Below are 17,097 nucleotides of genomic sequence, written 5' to 3' on the forward strand. Positions count from 1 at the left end.
AATTTTCAACATGGGGCAGGTGTTTTCAAAATAAATAATATCCATCACAAAGAGCCCCGCAAACCCTCAAAAATCAACAACTCCCTCCTCTAATAAGCTAGAACTGTAGTATGAACTTGGGCAGCATGGAAACTAATTAGAAGGAAATCTGTTTGAGCAGATGGTTTTATGAAACGACCAAAATTGAAGAGAGGAAACCCATCTTTTTACATTTATCAAAGCTACTCTTTTTAAAATATCCACTTTTCCCTTCGGTGCAAAACGACTTTACTTCCGAAGCTTTGCGCAAGTACCGCAGGCACGGCAGAGGGGGCCCGATCCCGCGGGGGACCTCGGCCAGCCCAGCCTGGGTGCGACGCCGCGTCCAGGCTTAGCACTTCCGCAGCCCGCGCAGACAGCGCCTGCCGCCTCGCGTTCCCACCAGCGCCGGCTCCCGGCGGGTATCTGAGCACCGCTGCCAGGATCCGGAAGCGGATCCGCTGTAAGCTGCCCACACCGCCGTCCGCTCGGACCTGGCCCGGGTCGGAAGGTTCCAGGTGGGCCGAATCGGGCTGCCCCAGCCCCCGCGCTCACTTACTGCCTGTCGGCGACTCGCTCGGCGGAGAAGTGGTGCGCTGGCTGGAGGCGGCGGGAGGCGGCTCCGCCTCCGGCCGGGCTGCGGCCCCCGCCAGGGCCGGGGTTTGCTCGCGCACCGCCCCGGCGGCGGCGGCGGCGGCGGCGGCGGCGTGGGCGACCCAGGCGGGCGCGCTCACCCGCGCTCGCTCGCGCTGTTCGCAGCCGCGGTCCTGCCTCGGGGCGGTATCTGAAGGTGGGGCTGCTTCACCCGCCGAGGTTGCGCGAGCGCTGGGCTGAAGTGTCAGAGACAGACAAGCGTGGGGAAAGCTGCCTCCCCGCTGGGTTCTGGAGGCCCTCAACTCGGTGTCCCTGGTTCCAAGACGCTCTCTGGTTGGTCATTTCCATTCTGTGCTCAGGCGCAGAGCAGAGAGACATCTGTTTTCCATAAGCTCCGAGGCAGAGGCAAATCCTGGATTACGTGTTGCCCAGCCCTCGCAACATTCCCAGACCACGCGCGGCAGCTAATCCCCGCACAAAGAGCAAGAAAACAACACGCAAGTTGGTGCCGGGTTCCAGAAAGATTTCCCAGTGCGATGACTAAAGGCTCTCGCGCCCAGCCTCCGGGGAAGGGCCAATCGCAGCCCAGGAGGGCAGAAAAGCTGGGGGGGGGGGGGGGGGGGGGGAGGTTGGCTGGGTTTGCGGGTCTACTCCTCCGGCAAGCACGTCCTCCTTACCAGTCCTGTAAACACACATGCAAACTCTGTCCCTCCCGGGGAAATGGCTTTAGTTTGATGAGGCTGAAGAACCGAAAAGGGCCCGCCTCCATTACAGGACAGTTTATACTATTACAAGCGATCACAACTCCTGAATGTGAGAGAGGAAGAAATCTCTGCGTTTACTTTGGTAAATTCTGACAATGAGTCGACTACTACACAATCGCAGACAATAATGAGAAATTATTGCTTCTTGGGGTCTTATCGTGTATTCTGTAAAATAGGTTGGGGTGGTATGATAAGGAAAAGATAGGATAAAATAGGCAGAGAGGGAAAGGATAGGACCTGAGGTCCCAGGTTAGGGAAAAACACGTATTTTGGAACAATGCTGGGAGTGTCTGCCCGTAGCAAACCTCCTCAGGCGTAAGGTTCCTCTTAAGAATGTAACAGACCCCACCTACTCCCCCCTCAGGTTTCCCTCAGGAATTTGACAAAAGACCTAACTAAAAATAAGCAGTAAACCATAAAACGTAGGACCCACAAGGAATGATATGGCCACAGATCACCACTCATATAATGGAAATGAGCCAATCAGGAATGGACAGACAACCCAGCACTTAGAGTTATCCAGCCAGTAAGGGTAGAACCTGAGAAGGAATGAGGGGGAAGGGTGTGTGTGTGTGTGTGTGTGTGTGTGTGTGTGTGTGTGTCACCGGGACCTTATAAAACAAGGACCCTTGCCTATAGTCGCAGGCATTCACTTTTGAATGTCCCCTCTCTGTAAAGAGAGGTTTCATACTATTCTTACTTTCTAATCTTATACCCTAATAAACTTTTCCTGCTGCTCATTTTGTGTTCATCTCTTCATTCTTCCAAGCAGTGTATTGAGGTAAAAACCCTGCAACAGTAAGAAGTCTCCCCCCCCCCCCCCAATTTCCTTTGCTTCCTTCTAGGAACATTTGAGTGCCTCCCATATGCCAGGTGCTAGGCTGAGAATAGAAAGCTGGAAAAAGCCTGCAGTCTCTAAAGTACCTTACTATAGGGGGAGGGGAGAAGGAAGCGGAGGGGGGGTGGGGGAGAGGAAGAGACCATCAATTTCCTGGTATGGAGAAATTGCTATGATAGAATGTATGCCCTGAAGGTTACAGGAACATAGAAGCATGTTTTCAATCATGCTGGAAATCAAGGAAGGCTTCCCACAGGAGGCTGCATTTGGGTTTTGAAGACTGAGCAGGGATCAGGCAGGATGAAGAGAGGCAGGGGGAAGATATGAACTTCTGTATGGCTGTAGAAAGTAGGTGAGAGGAACAGAGGTGAGAGATGTGGTTATGGAGGCTCGCAAGGGGTCAGACCACAAAGGTCTCATCTGCTAAGCTCTGGGATTTGACCTTTGAAAGCTATGGGAACCCTTATGTTACAGAAAGATTGCTGAGAAAGACATATGGAAGGAAGAGAGCCCAGGAAGGGATAGGAAGAGGGTGGAGTTGGGCTGGGATGGATGGGAAGGACTCCAAAGATGGGAGAGAGGTGAAACCTTTAGGATATCATGCCTGGAAACAGGCAGGGGAGTGCAGCTGTGGGCTATCACCCAGGTTCTGACATGCCCACCAGGGTGGATGGAGAGTACCATCTGCCAGGTCAGAGAAATGAGGGAAGAGGAACAAGGGGGAGACTGATGAGTTGAGTTTAGACAAGCTGACTCTGTGGTTTCTGTAGGATATCCAAATGCGAATATCCGAGCAGGCGTTCAGCCCCAGGGATCTGTAAGGTATTTGGGGTGTTATGGGCTAGCAATACAAACGAGACAGTTGTCCACCTATAAGTAAAAGGTAAATAGAGGAATAAAATTCATCTCATTTTCTACGACTGCCATAACAAAGTACCACAGACTGAGTGGCTTCAACAACCGAAATTTACTGTCTCATGCTTCTGGGGGCTAGATATCCAACAGGACGATGCTCCCTCAGACAGTGTGAAGCAAGGATCTGTTCCGGGACTCTACTTCACTTCTGGTAGTTCCTTGGCTTGTGGCTGCATAACTCCAGTCTTCACATGGCATTGTCCCTGCGTGAGGGTGTCTAAGTTTTCCCCTTTCTGTAAGGACATGTCAGTCACATGACATCATTCTGTCAGGACATCAGTCTGTCAGGACCCACCCTAACATTCTGAGATCAGTGATGGTTAGGACTTCAATGTATGAATTTCAGGGGGATAATTTAATCTATCACATTCACACTATTTGGATTGAGTTATTAAGAGCAGGATTGGGGGGCACCTGCGTGGCTCAGTCAGTTAAGTGCCCGACTTCGGCTCAGGTATTGATCTCACGGCTCTTGACTTCAAGCCCCACGTCGGGCTCTGGGCTGACTGCTGGGAGCCTGGAGTCTGCTTCGGATTCTGTGTGTCTCTCTCTCTCTGCCCCTCCCTGACTTGTGGTCTCTCTCTCTCTCTCTCTCTCTTTCAAAAATAAATAAACATTTAAAAAAAAGAGGGCTGAACGTGTTGATGAGGAGAAATATCAGCTTTCAGCGCAAAGAGAACAGCTCTGAACGGAAACAGAGAAAACTGATTAGAAAGGTACGTGAGGGATGGCCCACACACATGGAAGAGAAGTGTTTTTAAAAGGACTGATTAACATCGCCAAATGTTTAAAAAGCCAGGAAAGATAAAGCTAGAAATTGCCCATTCCCTTTGGCATTATTGCAGTCCTTGGACCAAATGGTCAGACTGGTAGACAAACATCAAAGGACCCACTTAACTCCAACATCTTATGACCGTAAAACCATTGTCTGAGCAAACCCATTGAGAGAAGCCTGGTATAGTGGACATCTGTTTGAGTCATACCTTCCATGCACAACCCACTTTCTCAGCCTCCCTTGCAGGTAGGGCTTGAAACTGTGATGTAGGCTCTGGCAATTGTATGGATAGACATTAGACTTCAGTTGGGATGAGGCAGTAGGAGAAAACAGACCCGAAAGAAGCCATTTTCAGTGGTAGAACCTGGTAGAGACATATGGACCCTCAGAGCCAGCAGGGGGCAAAGGTCCACCAGACAGTTTGCAGTGGCCATGGTCACAGCAGAACCAAGGCTCATTCTGGAACCCTCTGGTGGTATAATTTAGGTATTATTCTTTGCTGAGTAGCCTCCAAGCCTGATTCTCTAGATTTCTTGGAGATTCTCTGAGCCACTTAATATTCTTCTTTTTTAATAGAATAGCTTTATTGAGATAGAATTTACATACTATAAAATTCAGCTATTTAAGTGTACAATTCAGTGGTTTTTAGTATGTTCACAAAGTTGTGCAACCATCACCACCATCTGTTCCAGAGCATTTTCATCACCCCAGAAAGTAATCTCATATAGACAAGTGGTCACTCCCCATTCCACCCTCCTCTAGGTCCCTGGTGACCACTAATTCACTATCTATCTCTATGGATTTGCTTATTCTGACATTTTATATAAAAGGAATCCTAGGGGCGCCTGGGTGGCTCAGTCGGTTGAGCAGCCGACTTCAGCTCATGTCATGATGTCACAGTTCATGAGTTCGAGCCCCATGTCGGGCTCTGTGCTGACAGCTCAGAGTCTGAAGCCTGCTTCAGATTCTGTGTCTCCCTCTGTCTCTGCCCCTCCCCCACTCGAACTTGGTGTCTCTCTCAAAAACAAATTGAAATAAATAAATGGAATCCTATAATTTGTAGCCTTTTGTGTTTGACTTCTTTCACTTAGCAAATTTTCAAGGATTATCCATATTGCACCATGTACCAGTACTTCATTCCTTTTTACGGCCAAATAATATTCCATGGCACAACCACACCACATTTTGTTTATCCATTCATCATTTGATGGACATGTGGTTTGTTTCCACTCTCCAGCTAGTACGACTATGGCTGCTATGAACATTTGCGTACAATTTTTTGTTTGGACATATATTTTCTTTTCTCTTGGATATATATCTAAGAGTAGAATTATGGGGTCATTTAGAAGTTCTATGTTTAATATTTTGAGGAACTGCCAGACTATTTTCCAAATAAGTTACACCATTTCACATTACCACTAGTAATCTACCAGGGTTCCGATTTCCTAGTGGGTGTGACGTGGTATTCATTGTGGTTTAGATTGCATTTCCCCAATGACTAATAATGTCCCGTATCTTTTCGTGTATTTCTTGGCCATTTGTGTATCTTTTTTGAGGATATATCCATGAAAATCTTTTGCACATGTTTAAAAAAAATAATTTTAAAAATTGTAGTTAGGGGCGCCTGGGTGGCTCAGTCGGTTGAGTCCGACTTCGGCTCAGGTCATGATCTCCTGGTCTGTGAGTTCAAGCCCCGCATCAGGCTCTGTGCTGACAGCTCAGAGCCTGGAGCCTGTTTCGGATTCTGTGTCTCCCTCTCTCTCTCTGCCCCTCCCCTGTTCATGCTCTGTCTCTCTCTGTCTCAAAAATAAATAAAACATTAAAAAAAATTTTTTTTAATTGTAGGTAAATACACATAACATAGAATTTACCATTTTAACCATCTTTATGTGTGCAGTGACATTACATAATTCACATTGTTGCATAACCATCATTCTTTCCCCATTTAAAAAAAATTTCTTTTTCAACGTTTTTAATTTATTTTTGGGACAGAGAGAGACAGAGCATGAACGGGGGAGGGGCAGAGAGAGAGGGAGACACAGAATCGGAAACAGGCTCCAGGCTCCGAGCCATCAGCCCAGAGCCTGACGCGGGGCTCGAACTCACGGACCGCGAGATCGTGACCTGGCTGAAGTCGGACGCTTAACCAACTGCGCCACCCAGGCGCCCCTCCCCATTTTTAATTGTCTTTTAAAATTTATTTTTTGGGGCACCTGAGTGGCTCAGTCAGTTAAGCATCCGACTTTGGCTCAGATCATGATCTCGCAATTCATGGGTTTGAGCCCTGTGTCGTGCTTGGTGCTGACAGTTCAGAGCCTGAAGCCTGCTTGGATTCTGTGTCTCCCTCTCTCTGTCCCTCCCTCGCTCACACTCTGTCTCTCTCTCTCCCTCAAAAATAAATAAACATTAAATAATTTTTTTAAAATTTATCTTTTATTATCGAACTTTAATATTCTGGATTCAAGTCCCTAATCAGATATATGATTTGAAAATATTTTTTTTTATTCTGTAGGTTGTCCTTTCACTTTCTTGATTAATATCCTAATGTTTTTTAATAAGCTCCTTTTATGGTCAAACTAACTAGAGTAGTTTCTGTTGTCAGTAGCTAAGAACAGTGGCAGATGCAGTGAGTTCTATTAAATACAGTCCTTTACTATTTTTTTTCTATAACAATCTCTCTCATTTCACATCTTGTGTCCGATATTGCCTTCAAATTTTGGGTGTTTTTGTTTTTCCTAGAGCCTTTCTTATTCTATGTGAATCCCACCCACCCACATTTTACATTTCCTAGGCACAGACCCAAAGTATCAATGGCCACCACTAACATAGGTATAGCTACTAGCAGCCCTCCCAATGATTCCCACCTCTCTCCAGTACTGACTCAGAACGTTGGGAGTCTTGGGCAACGTCCTCCTTGTCTCCAGACCTCTCCCACTCTACCCCTCCCTCTCTGTTACACTGCCATCACCACGTGGGATCTTATGAATGAGATCAGTGTCCTATTTAATCTTTACATCATCCTCAGTGTCTGGGACAAGGCTTTGCAAAAACTTGGAGCACAATGTGTTAAATTGAATTGAATCTTGTGACTTATTTCCTTATTTTTTATTCTAAAATATTTATGCAATCCTTGATTTTAAACTCTTCTCTTAACGGCCACATTTGGAGGATTAGGGCCTAAAATTGGGTGCAGAACAAATTTATGGTGGTGTTCAATTTATGACTGGAAGAATGGAATTCTTTTGGGAATTAATCTTCAGGAGTTTATGAAAGGTGAAGCTTACAGAGAAAGTTCTCAGGACCCAGAGAGGAGCAAAAGACTATTATTGGGGGTATCACAAGTCTAAGGTGAACTCATTTCCTGGCAGATTTTTGTGGTAGATTAGGCTTCATGACTACCACTGCTCAATTCTTTGAGTCTTCTTAGTTTTGTAGGCTTTCTTATCCCACCTCCTTACTCTTGCACCTGTACATCAACCTGAAACTGTTCAGAGTAGGGGCTAACCAAAGGCACAAGTTTGAAATAGCTGGAAAGGGCCTGTGTTCATTCAGTCATAAATCCAACTGATGTTTACTGAGCACACACACTTTATGCAAGGCACCTCTCTGGACACAAAAAGAAACGAGATTCGTTTCCTGTAATAAGAAGTTGGATGGTGAATAGGGGGTCAAGACAAACACAATTAACTATAATCCAAAGCAGAATTAAAGAGGCACTGGGGCACCTGGGTGGCTCAGTCGGTTAAGCAACCAACTCTTGCTTTCCGCTCAGGTCATGATCTCACAGCTTGTGGGATCAAGCCCCGCTTGGGTTCTGTGCTGTCAGCTTGGGATTCTCTCTCTCCCTCACTCTCTGCCCCTTCCCCAACTCGCATGTGTGCAAGCACACATGTGCATGCTCTCTGTCTCTCTCTCTCTCAAAATAAATCAGTAAGTATTAAAAAAAAAAAAAGCATAAAAAACTGTCTTGAGGATTCATGGGAAGAAGAACTCACCCACTTTTTCAAGGAGTAGGAGTGGCTTTATGGAAAAGGTAGGGAGAGCTAGGCTTTGCTTATAAACTTAGGACCTCTAAGCCTGATCTCTGTTCCCCAGTAGCTCCCACACTAGTTGGGAAGAAAATCACATGTACAAGCAGCTGTAATTCAAGACCATATGTGATAAAACGGATTTGGAAGTCACAGAAAAGTGAGAGATCATTTCCTACTAGAGTAACCATACCTTATGGAATGGTAGGCTTGGGCCCTAAGAGATGAAATGGATTTATTAAAATGCATATTTCAGATAAAAAGCAATTAGCTGCTCTAGAAAATTTGGAAAACTCAGAAAAGCATTCAGAATAAAATAGAAATCTATCTGTAGATAAATACAGATAAATACATTGCAAGACATACAATATGCTTAATATATATTTGAATATGAATAGAATTAGTAAATGACATTACCATTTATTGCCCCCCCTTTTATTCCCTTTTGCTTTTTTTACTATATATATAAATTTTAGAAACTGTTTTTATTTATTTATTTACTTATGTATTTATTTTTTAATGTTATTTTTATTTTTGAGAGAGAGAAAGAACATGAGCAGGGGAGGGGCAGAGAGAGAGGGAGACACAGAATCTGAAGCAGGTGCCAGGCTCTGAGCTTTCAGCACACAGCCTGATGCGGGCTTGAACTCACTAACTGCAATATCATGACCTGAGCTGAAGTTGGACACTTAACCGACTGAGCCAGCCAGGTGCCCTGAGAAATTTTTTAAAAAACACACCCTATAGGGGCGCCTGACTGGCTCAGTCAGTGGAGCATGTGACTCTCGATCTTGGGGTTGTGGGTTTTAGCCCCGCATTGGGTGTAGATATTACTTAAAAATAAAATATTTAGGGGCACTTGGGTGGCTCAGTCGATTAAGTGACAGACTCTTAATTTTGGCTCAGGTCATGATCTCACAGTTTGTGAGACAGAGCCCCATGTAGGGCTCTGAGCTGACAGGTGTGGAGCCTGCTTGGGATTCTGTCTCTCTCTCTCTCTCTCTCTCTCTCTCTCTGCCCCTCCTCTGCTCGTTCTCTCTCTCTCTCTCAAAATAAATAAACATTAAAAATAATAACAAAATAAAATCTTAGAAAATAAAAGGAAAATAAAAAAATAAAAATTTAAAAAGAACATATCCTATAAAATTCATTTTATATCAGTAAAATTATTAGAAAACACATTTTTAAACGACTAAGAGTATGCCATTGATATATCATTCATGCCATCAGTTTCCACAGTGTTCACATTTAGACTGTTTCTAAACTTACAACTATTATAAATAAAACTTCAATGAAATTGCTAAATGCAAACCTTTGTCCACATCTCTATATTTTCAGGATAGACTCCTGTAAGTGGAATTATCAAGTCAAGGTGTATTAACATTTCTAGTGCTCACAAGAGAGTAAAACATTGCACAATTACTTTCTTGAAAAGTTATACCAATTTACATTCCCATTAGCAATGTATGAAATTGAAATACACGCCTTCACCAACAGTGTTACTTTAAAATATTTACTAATCCAATAAAGAGAAAATAGTAAGTCATTGTTTTTAATTTTGTATTTATTTGTTAATATAGTATTATATGTCAATTATACTTCAATTAAAAATTTAAAAATTTAATTTATATTTATTTGATCACTAGTGATGTGAAACATTTTAAATATGATCATTTCATTAATATTTCCTTTAAGTTTCCACTTCATGTTCTTTGCCTATTTTAGGGGGGAACTTGGAGAGAATCTGCAATTCTCTCAACAATCTCGGCTTTCCCATGCTTATCACTGTGTAAGCATCTGCCATGGTAAGTGTGATCTCATTCATTCACTTTCCTCTCTCTCTCTCTCTCTCTCTTTCCCTCCCTCTGCCCCATCTCTCCTCCCTGATACCACTCCCCCAAGACAGCCCCTAAACATAGCCAACTATTTCATCCGGTGCTCAAAGAAGACGTGGTCTGTTGCAACACTAGAGGACAAACTGGTGGTATGGAGACCATATGTCCAGATTGTCAAGGGCCATTTAGTCACTGAGCCTCTCTTGTTAAGTACTGATTTTAGAACCTAACCTCCCTCTCTGATGTAAGATTAAACCCCACAGCGTTCCTCTATTGATTTCCTAAGTTTCAAGTGAACCGTACATTCCTGCCTTCCTGCTGTCTGTTCCTGCTGGGCCTGGCATGGCTTTTCTTACACTTTCCCTAGACCAAATCCTGCCTGTCACTGATTATGAAGCTCAAATAGTGGTCCTTGGAGGAAAGTCATCTCTTCCTCTGAATCCCATAGCACACTGAATTTCACTTATAGGATTTCTAACATCCCAAATGGTCTGGTTATGTGTACATGCAATTCATCTACTTCCTTACTTTATAAACTCCTTTAAGAGTCTACTTGAGTGGGGTCTATGTCTTGTTTATGTCTGGATTCTCATATACAGTTAGCAGAGACCCAAAAATGTTTTACAAACTTAAAAATTGAATGTCACTTAACAGAAACACCAAGGGAAAGAGAGCTACTTCAAAAGGGAAAACAAACTTTAATTTTAATTGTATAGACTGTGGTAATATTACAGACTCAATTGTGTCCTCCCTACTCCAAATTCATACATCGAAGCCCTAACCTCCATATTATAGGATATTTGAGGATAGGGCCCTCGGGGAAATAATTAAGGTTAAATGAAGTCACAAGGATGGGACTCTAATCCAAAAGGATTAGTGTCTTTACAGGAAGAGGAAGGGACACAGAGCTCTCTCCACTCATGTGCACAGTAAAAAGGCCATGTGAGGACACAACTGCTGTCTTCAAACCTAGACTAGATTCCTCACCAGAACCTGACCATGCAGGTAGCTAGATCTTAGACTTCCAGCTTTCAGAACTCTGAGAAAATAGATTTCTGTTGTTTGAACCACCCAGTCTGTGGCATTTTGTTACGGCAGGCTGAACTGACTAATACAGAGGTAATGTTAAGATGTTAGGTAAGATGTTAGGTAGAAATGGAAGAGGAGCTCCTGGGTGGCTCAGTCGGTTAACTGTCCAACTTCAGCTCAGATCATGATCTCGCAGGTTCGTGAGTTTGAGACCCGCATCAGGCTGTGTGCTGACAGCTCAGAGCCTGGAGCCTGCTTCGAATTCTGTCCACCCCCCACCCCCACCCCCCCCCCCCCCCCCCTCCCCCCGTCTCTCCGCTCCTTCCCCACTCACACTCTGTCTCCTCTCCCTCCTCTCTTAAAAATAAACATTAAAAAACAGCCTAAACAAAGGAATATTCGTAACCTCATCAAAGAACTCACAGAATCTCATGGTGAGGTCATTTGGGGTGTAGTAAATAAAGGAAGAATTGGGAAGCATGTCTCTTTTTGTCTTGTCATAAAAGGCACAAGATACCCTCTCATTCCACATCTGCTTAAATCCCCTGTGGCAGGCGAATGAAAACTGATAAAAATTACAACTGGTGTCCAGGGACTAAGAAACTGAATGGGGCTAAACAATTCACTTTAGATCAAATATAAAATCAGCAGAGGGAAATAAGCACTAAAATAATATTTCAAAACAGTTGGGAATCTGACAAGGAAATTGCTACTGGCTTCCATGAGAGTAAGAGCATACTCTCTTACCAAGTTTTCATGATGATATATTGACCTTCTTGAGCTGATGCATTAGCCATGGAAAGATGTTCCTGAGTCTCCAGGGACATTACTCAGCAGGGGCATCAGGCCACATCACAGAACCATGCACGACCTCAAAACCAAGTATTAAGGAAAACCATGTTAGAAAGCCGAGACGGAAAGAGAATAATTCTCTCTGGGGTCTTAATAATTGTTCTCAGGTCCTTGCCAAAAACTCACTCATCCTAAATTCTGCATATTTTAAATACCTGTCATGTTTTTGAAGCTTCAAACAAAATCTTACTTGGATAAAACAAAAACAACAAAAAGAAGCAAAGGGCTTTTTTAGAACCATACTTCTTAGGACTATTGTAATTCAGTGTCTTTTCAATATTTGCATTAGTGATTAGGAAAAAAGAAACCATGAAAATGTTTCCTTAAAAATGTCCTTTTATCCAACATGAGGAGAAAATATGGTGACAATTCATTTTCTTATTCTTTACAATAGATTTCAAAGCATTCTGTGCCTAACATCCAAAATATACATATTTGATACATAGATTCTTGTTTTAAAATTAAACTTTTAATAAGTATAAATTACAAACAGGAAAGTGCACAAGTCCTAAGGCAACAGCTGAATGAATTATCACAAAGGAACCACAACAGGGTGAGCACCATCTAGATCAAGAAATAGAATATTACCAGATGCCCCTTTCCAGATACAGTTTTGAGCTGGATACATTTTTTCACAAAACTATTATTAACTATAGTAAGCGCCTAGATCAGCCCACAAAAGCTTAAAAGGTTTATGAAAACATTGTCCAGGGGCTAGAGGGCCATCCCCATTCACCAGGGCCTTATCTAACTTCGATTCCTTAATCAATTGCACAGTGTTCATGGGAACACAAATTAGCATAGCCACCCAGTGTTACTGGAAATGAGTTTAAGGGTATGTTTCCAGATCCTTAAAAATATTCATGTGTTAAGGCCCTAGTTGTCCCAGCTTACAATGTTTTCCTCGAAGCAGTATCAGAGGTGTGATCAGAGTATTTGTCCAGACAGCATCATTGTCCAGGGCAGTAGCTCTGGAATAGCTCTATTACTTCCTAACTATGCAATCCAGGACACAATATTGAACCAACTGCTCTGTGCCTTGCTTTCCTCATCTGTTAAATGGTAGTAATAGCAGGTTGTTACAAAGAGTTGCATAAAGAGCTTGAAACAGTGCCTGTCACACAGCAAGTTAACATTTGTTAAGAACTATTAGTTATGATTACAAAACCATTGATCATAGCATTATCTATAATAGAAAGAACTTTGAAAGAAGTTAAATGACCAGGAATAGGGGAATGAATGCATACACTCTTGTGCATCCATCCAAAAAAATATAATGCACCCCTGGGGGTACGGTGTAGGGGGTTAAAACCACAGGCCCGAATGCCAGCCTACCCCTAACCAGCTGTGGGACCTTGAAGAACTTTCTTAACTCTCTGAGCCTCAGTTTCCTCATGTGAAAATAGAGAGTAAGAGTACCTATCTTGGGAGCATTAACTGGCTCATAAACATAAAGCACTTAGAACAGTCCCTGGTATACAGTCAGTGCCTTAAGCAGTGTTAGTCCTCTCCATTTTAAGTTGAAGTGTTGTAGCCTGATTGCCTGGTGACCCATCACAGGCACAAAGCTTTCCAGTCACCCGCTGAGAAAGTACGTGCTCTGGGAGGAGAAGGTGAATGGAACAAAACCTAAATCCCTCCTGGAATTGATAGAGGGACTTACAGATACAAGCCTAGGCCTGGAGGCTACGTGCACAATTACCATGTGAAGGAACTGGAAAGAGCTGTTCCACGGGCAGCACCAGAACGCACTGCTTTGACTAAAAGAAAAAAAAAAGTTCCCCAAACAAAAACTCCCACCACCACAGCAACAAATGAGTTGTGGGGGGGTGGGGGGGGGGTGGAGGGGTGGGGGGATGGGGGGGGTGGAGGGGTGGGGGTGGTGGGGGGGTGGTTGAAATGGTTTTCCTAATCTTCAGCCCTCCCACCACTTCTTTTCTTCTCCCTGCCCCTCTTCTCTACTTGCTTTGGGCTTTCCAGGGACTGACGGAGAGGGAATAGAGATTTACAGCCACTCAGGGAGGAGGCCTGCACAGATTCCACAGAAATAACTGGGGGCTGCTCAAAAGTGACCCTCACCCCACTTTTAAAGCTCTCAGTGTGAGTGTGGACACAAGACGGACATGCTTTCGTCCTAAAGGAGCAGTTTACATCCAGCCTTGGAAATTCACATGTTATTGAGACATTCCTCTGACCCGGTAACCCCGATTCCTGGACAGGACAAAGGCCAGCAGTCACCAAGCCTTATTCCACCCCGACTTCATGTCCCCTTGCTATCAGCGGGAAGGAAGCTTCCCGCTGGAGGCCAGTATTCCCTGAATACCCCTGGACAGCAATGGGGAAGGCTGGGTGGCTGCCATTGCCCCATCCAGCCCTCCAGTAACAGCTCCGACAATGACACCCCTTGGTTCCTTACATGCGTTGAGTGTGGGAAGAGAGCTGCTTTGTTCAGGCCTTGTCACTATCTTTCCTTGCCACAGTTCCAACTAGGCTTCTGGGGCTTGTAGAGTCACTGCTACCTTATAGGGTCTTTCCATTTTCTTTTTGTAATGGACCAGCATTCATTGATATTTATGCTGTGCCCCTAGCATGCCCAGACCACAGAGAGTCTCCAGAAGACACAATAGTTCTCCTCGCTGAGGGGATAAAGGGGCCACATTTGTAAAAACAAAACAAAACAAAACACACTGATCACCGCTGTGTTTTTGTTGTTAAAAATGCTCTTAAAATAGAATCATCCAGTTAAGAGTGCAGGTCAGGGATCAAATGTCTTGAGAACCTTAGTTCTTATTGCTTGGTTCCCAGTGGAAGAACCTGTATGTCAGTGACATATTAAATAGATTTAGCTCTTCTGGGTGTCCCTGGAAATGCAATTATTGCCAGTTGCTGGTGAGGCACCTGAGGGCTCTAGAAGGAGCCAGCGTGGCAGATTTCATGGGACTTGTGCCTTTTGCTTAAAGCTCCTGTATTTAAAATTAATTCATCCCGGGGCACGTGGATGGCTCAGTCGGTTAAGTATCTGGCTCTTGATTTCGGTTCAGGTCATGATCTCACAGTTCATGACTTCAAGCCCTGAGTTAGACTCTGTGATGACAGTGCAGAACCTGCTTGGGATTCTCTCTCTCTCCCTCTCTCTCTGCCCCTCCCTCCCCCAATAAATAAAATACAACTTTAAAAAATTACATTAAATTAAATCAAGTCATCCAGGGGTGTCTGGCTAGGTCAGTTGGTAGAACATGTGATTCTTGATCTCAGGGTTGTAAGTTCGAGTCCCATGTTAGGTGTAGAGACTACTTGAAAACAGTATCTTTAAGAATAAAAAGTAAAAAAATAAAATTAAGTCATCCAATGTTGCAACTGGGAAGACCTTGAGAAACTATGATTTGAAGCTATCTTGGAAAACACAGTGCTCTTTGTGGCATATAGTTCTGTGGTCAGGTTACAGCTTTAAACTTCAGTTTAAACTGTGTTTTAACCCTCTGGGAAGAGCAGACAGGTTGGGGGAAGGAAGTTCCCAGGCAGTGAGAACTCCATCCTTGGAGGGTCCCCCGTGGGATCCCAGTTAGGATATATTTATTTAGCTCTTTAACACTTCAAAGAACACACATTGGAAACTGCCAGCCCTGAGTTGACACTGAGGCTTTAAGGGTGCTGCAGATTTAAATGTTTTCCTCCTACATACCCCTTAAGGAATATGTAGCACTTTCCAAGTTAGATCCAGACTGGTGTCAAGGAGCATAGCTGATATTTGTAAGCTGGCCCTTTGGCCCCTTGTGGTTTCTAGAGTCAACTGTTTGAGTAATGTCACTGAAGTTCTATTTGCACAACAGCTGCAAAATGTGAAGTGTGCCTTTCCCTCAGTGTCAACTTGTCAGGTACGGGGCTAGAAAGTGCAGACTGAGAAGAGTAAACACACTGGTAGTTAAAGACCTACAAACCAGGAACCGTTCTCCTTGAAAAGCTGAACAGGACTGCAGGTGTGACAAGGGACAGGGTTCCCAGCAGGTGCCATTTGAGGTGAGATATGTGTGTCTAAATGGCTCCTGGGGTTCCCCAGAGCATGCAATCCCAGATTCACCCTCCATCTTTTTTGAGGGGTCCCTTTAACATCCTAGATGACAAAACAGCACGCCTATTAAGTGTATACATGATGGTGTGAATATGCCACATTTGAAAATTTAAGGAGACAGAAAGATACATGGAATATAAGGGATTATGAATGAAATTGGTGTTCCACCACTCCACTTACAGAAGTCACCATGCTGTCTATTCCTTAGCCATCTGCAGGGGCTAAGCCTTCTAAACTTACACACATCAGCCTACGGTGTGGATATATTCTTCACTCCCCACCAGTGCCCCAGATTTGCTCCCAGCTCCAAACCTTGCCTTGCAGGTTCATGCTTCTGTAATTTACAGAACATTTCAATGCTCTCTGCTTGGCACCCTGTAGAGCATCATCTAGAAACTTCCATCAGAATGAATGAGATGATCTATCTGTGAGGGAAAAGGGATGCCTCCATGACAAATACTATGGAGGGCATTCTCCATGTTCTAGCCTTTCTTCTTCTTCTTCTTCTTCTTCATGTTTATTTATTTATATTGAGAGAGAGAGAGAGAGAGAGAGAGAGAGAGAGAGAGAGAAAGAGAGTGCAAACTCAAGTGCGGGAAGAGAAAAGGAGGGGGAAGGAGAGAATCCCAAGTAGGCTCGGTGCTGTCAGCACAGAGCCTGATGTGGGGCAAGATCTCACAAACTGCAAGAGCATAACCTGAGCTGAAATCAAGAGTGAGACTCTCAATTGACTGAGCCACCCAAGCGCCCCTCTTCTTCTTTTTTTTATTTAAAATTTTTTTCTAATGTTTTTATTTATTTTTGAAACAGAGAGAGACAGAGCATGAGCAGGGGAGGGGCAGAGAGGGAGAGAGACACAGAATCTGAAACATGCTCCAGGTGCCAAGCTATCAGCACAGAGTCCGATGTGGGGCTTGAACTCACAGACTGTGAGATCATGAACTGAGCTGAAGTTGGACACTAACTGACTGAGCCACCCAGGCACCCCCTTCTTCTTCTTCTTCTTTTTTTTTTTTTTTAATGTTTATTTATTTTTGAGAGAGAGCGCGAGCAGGGGAGAGGCAGAGAAAGAGATGGACAGAGGATCCAAAGCAGGCTCTGTGCTCATACTCACGAACCATGAGATCATGACCTGAGCCAAAGATAGTTGCTTAACTGACTGAGCCACCCAGGTGCCCCTATCCTTTCAATCCTCATAAAAGCCCAATAAGGTAGATGTGATTATTATTCCCATGTTCAGGTGAGGAAAAGGAGACCTGGAGAGGTTAAGGAACTTCCCAAAGTCTTCATTAGTCACCGGAAACCAGTAGACCTGTGATTGAAGTTCAGCTCTGTTTAAGCTATGTTCTGGTCTTTTTTTTTTTTTTTTTAAATTAATTA

At 44.0% G+C, this 17,097-nt stretch overlaps 1 protein-coding gene across 9 annotated transcripts in view; it reads right to left on the bottom strand.

Moving 5' to 3' along the window:
* TRIM2 (tripartite motif containing 2) overlaps positions 1 to 17,097 on the bottom strand; it is a 159,771-nt gene that overhangs the window by 97,880 nt on the left and 44,794 nt on the right. The window contains exon 1 of one of the 9 annotated variants that reach the window (XM_058721130.1): positions 578 to 697. The exons of 7 other annotated variants lie outside the window; for them this stretch is intronic. The gene's annotated coding sequence lies outside the window, so the exon portion shown is untranslated. Of the gene's footprint in view, positions 1 to 577; positions 698 to 17,097 lie in introns of those variants that run through there. One more of the 9 variants, XM_058721133.1, reaches the window with a different exon arrangement.

The sequence above is a fragment of the Neofelis nebulosa genome, chromosome 3 (assembly GCF_028018385.1).
Source record: "Neofelis nebulosa isolate mNeoNeb1 chromosome 3, mNeoNeb1.pri, whole genome shotgun sequence".
Taxonomy (NCBI): domain Eukaryota; kingdom Metazoa; phylum Chordata; class Mammalia; order Carnivora; family Felidae; genus Neofelis; species Neofelis nebulosa.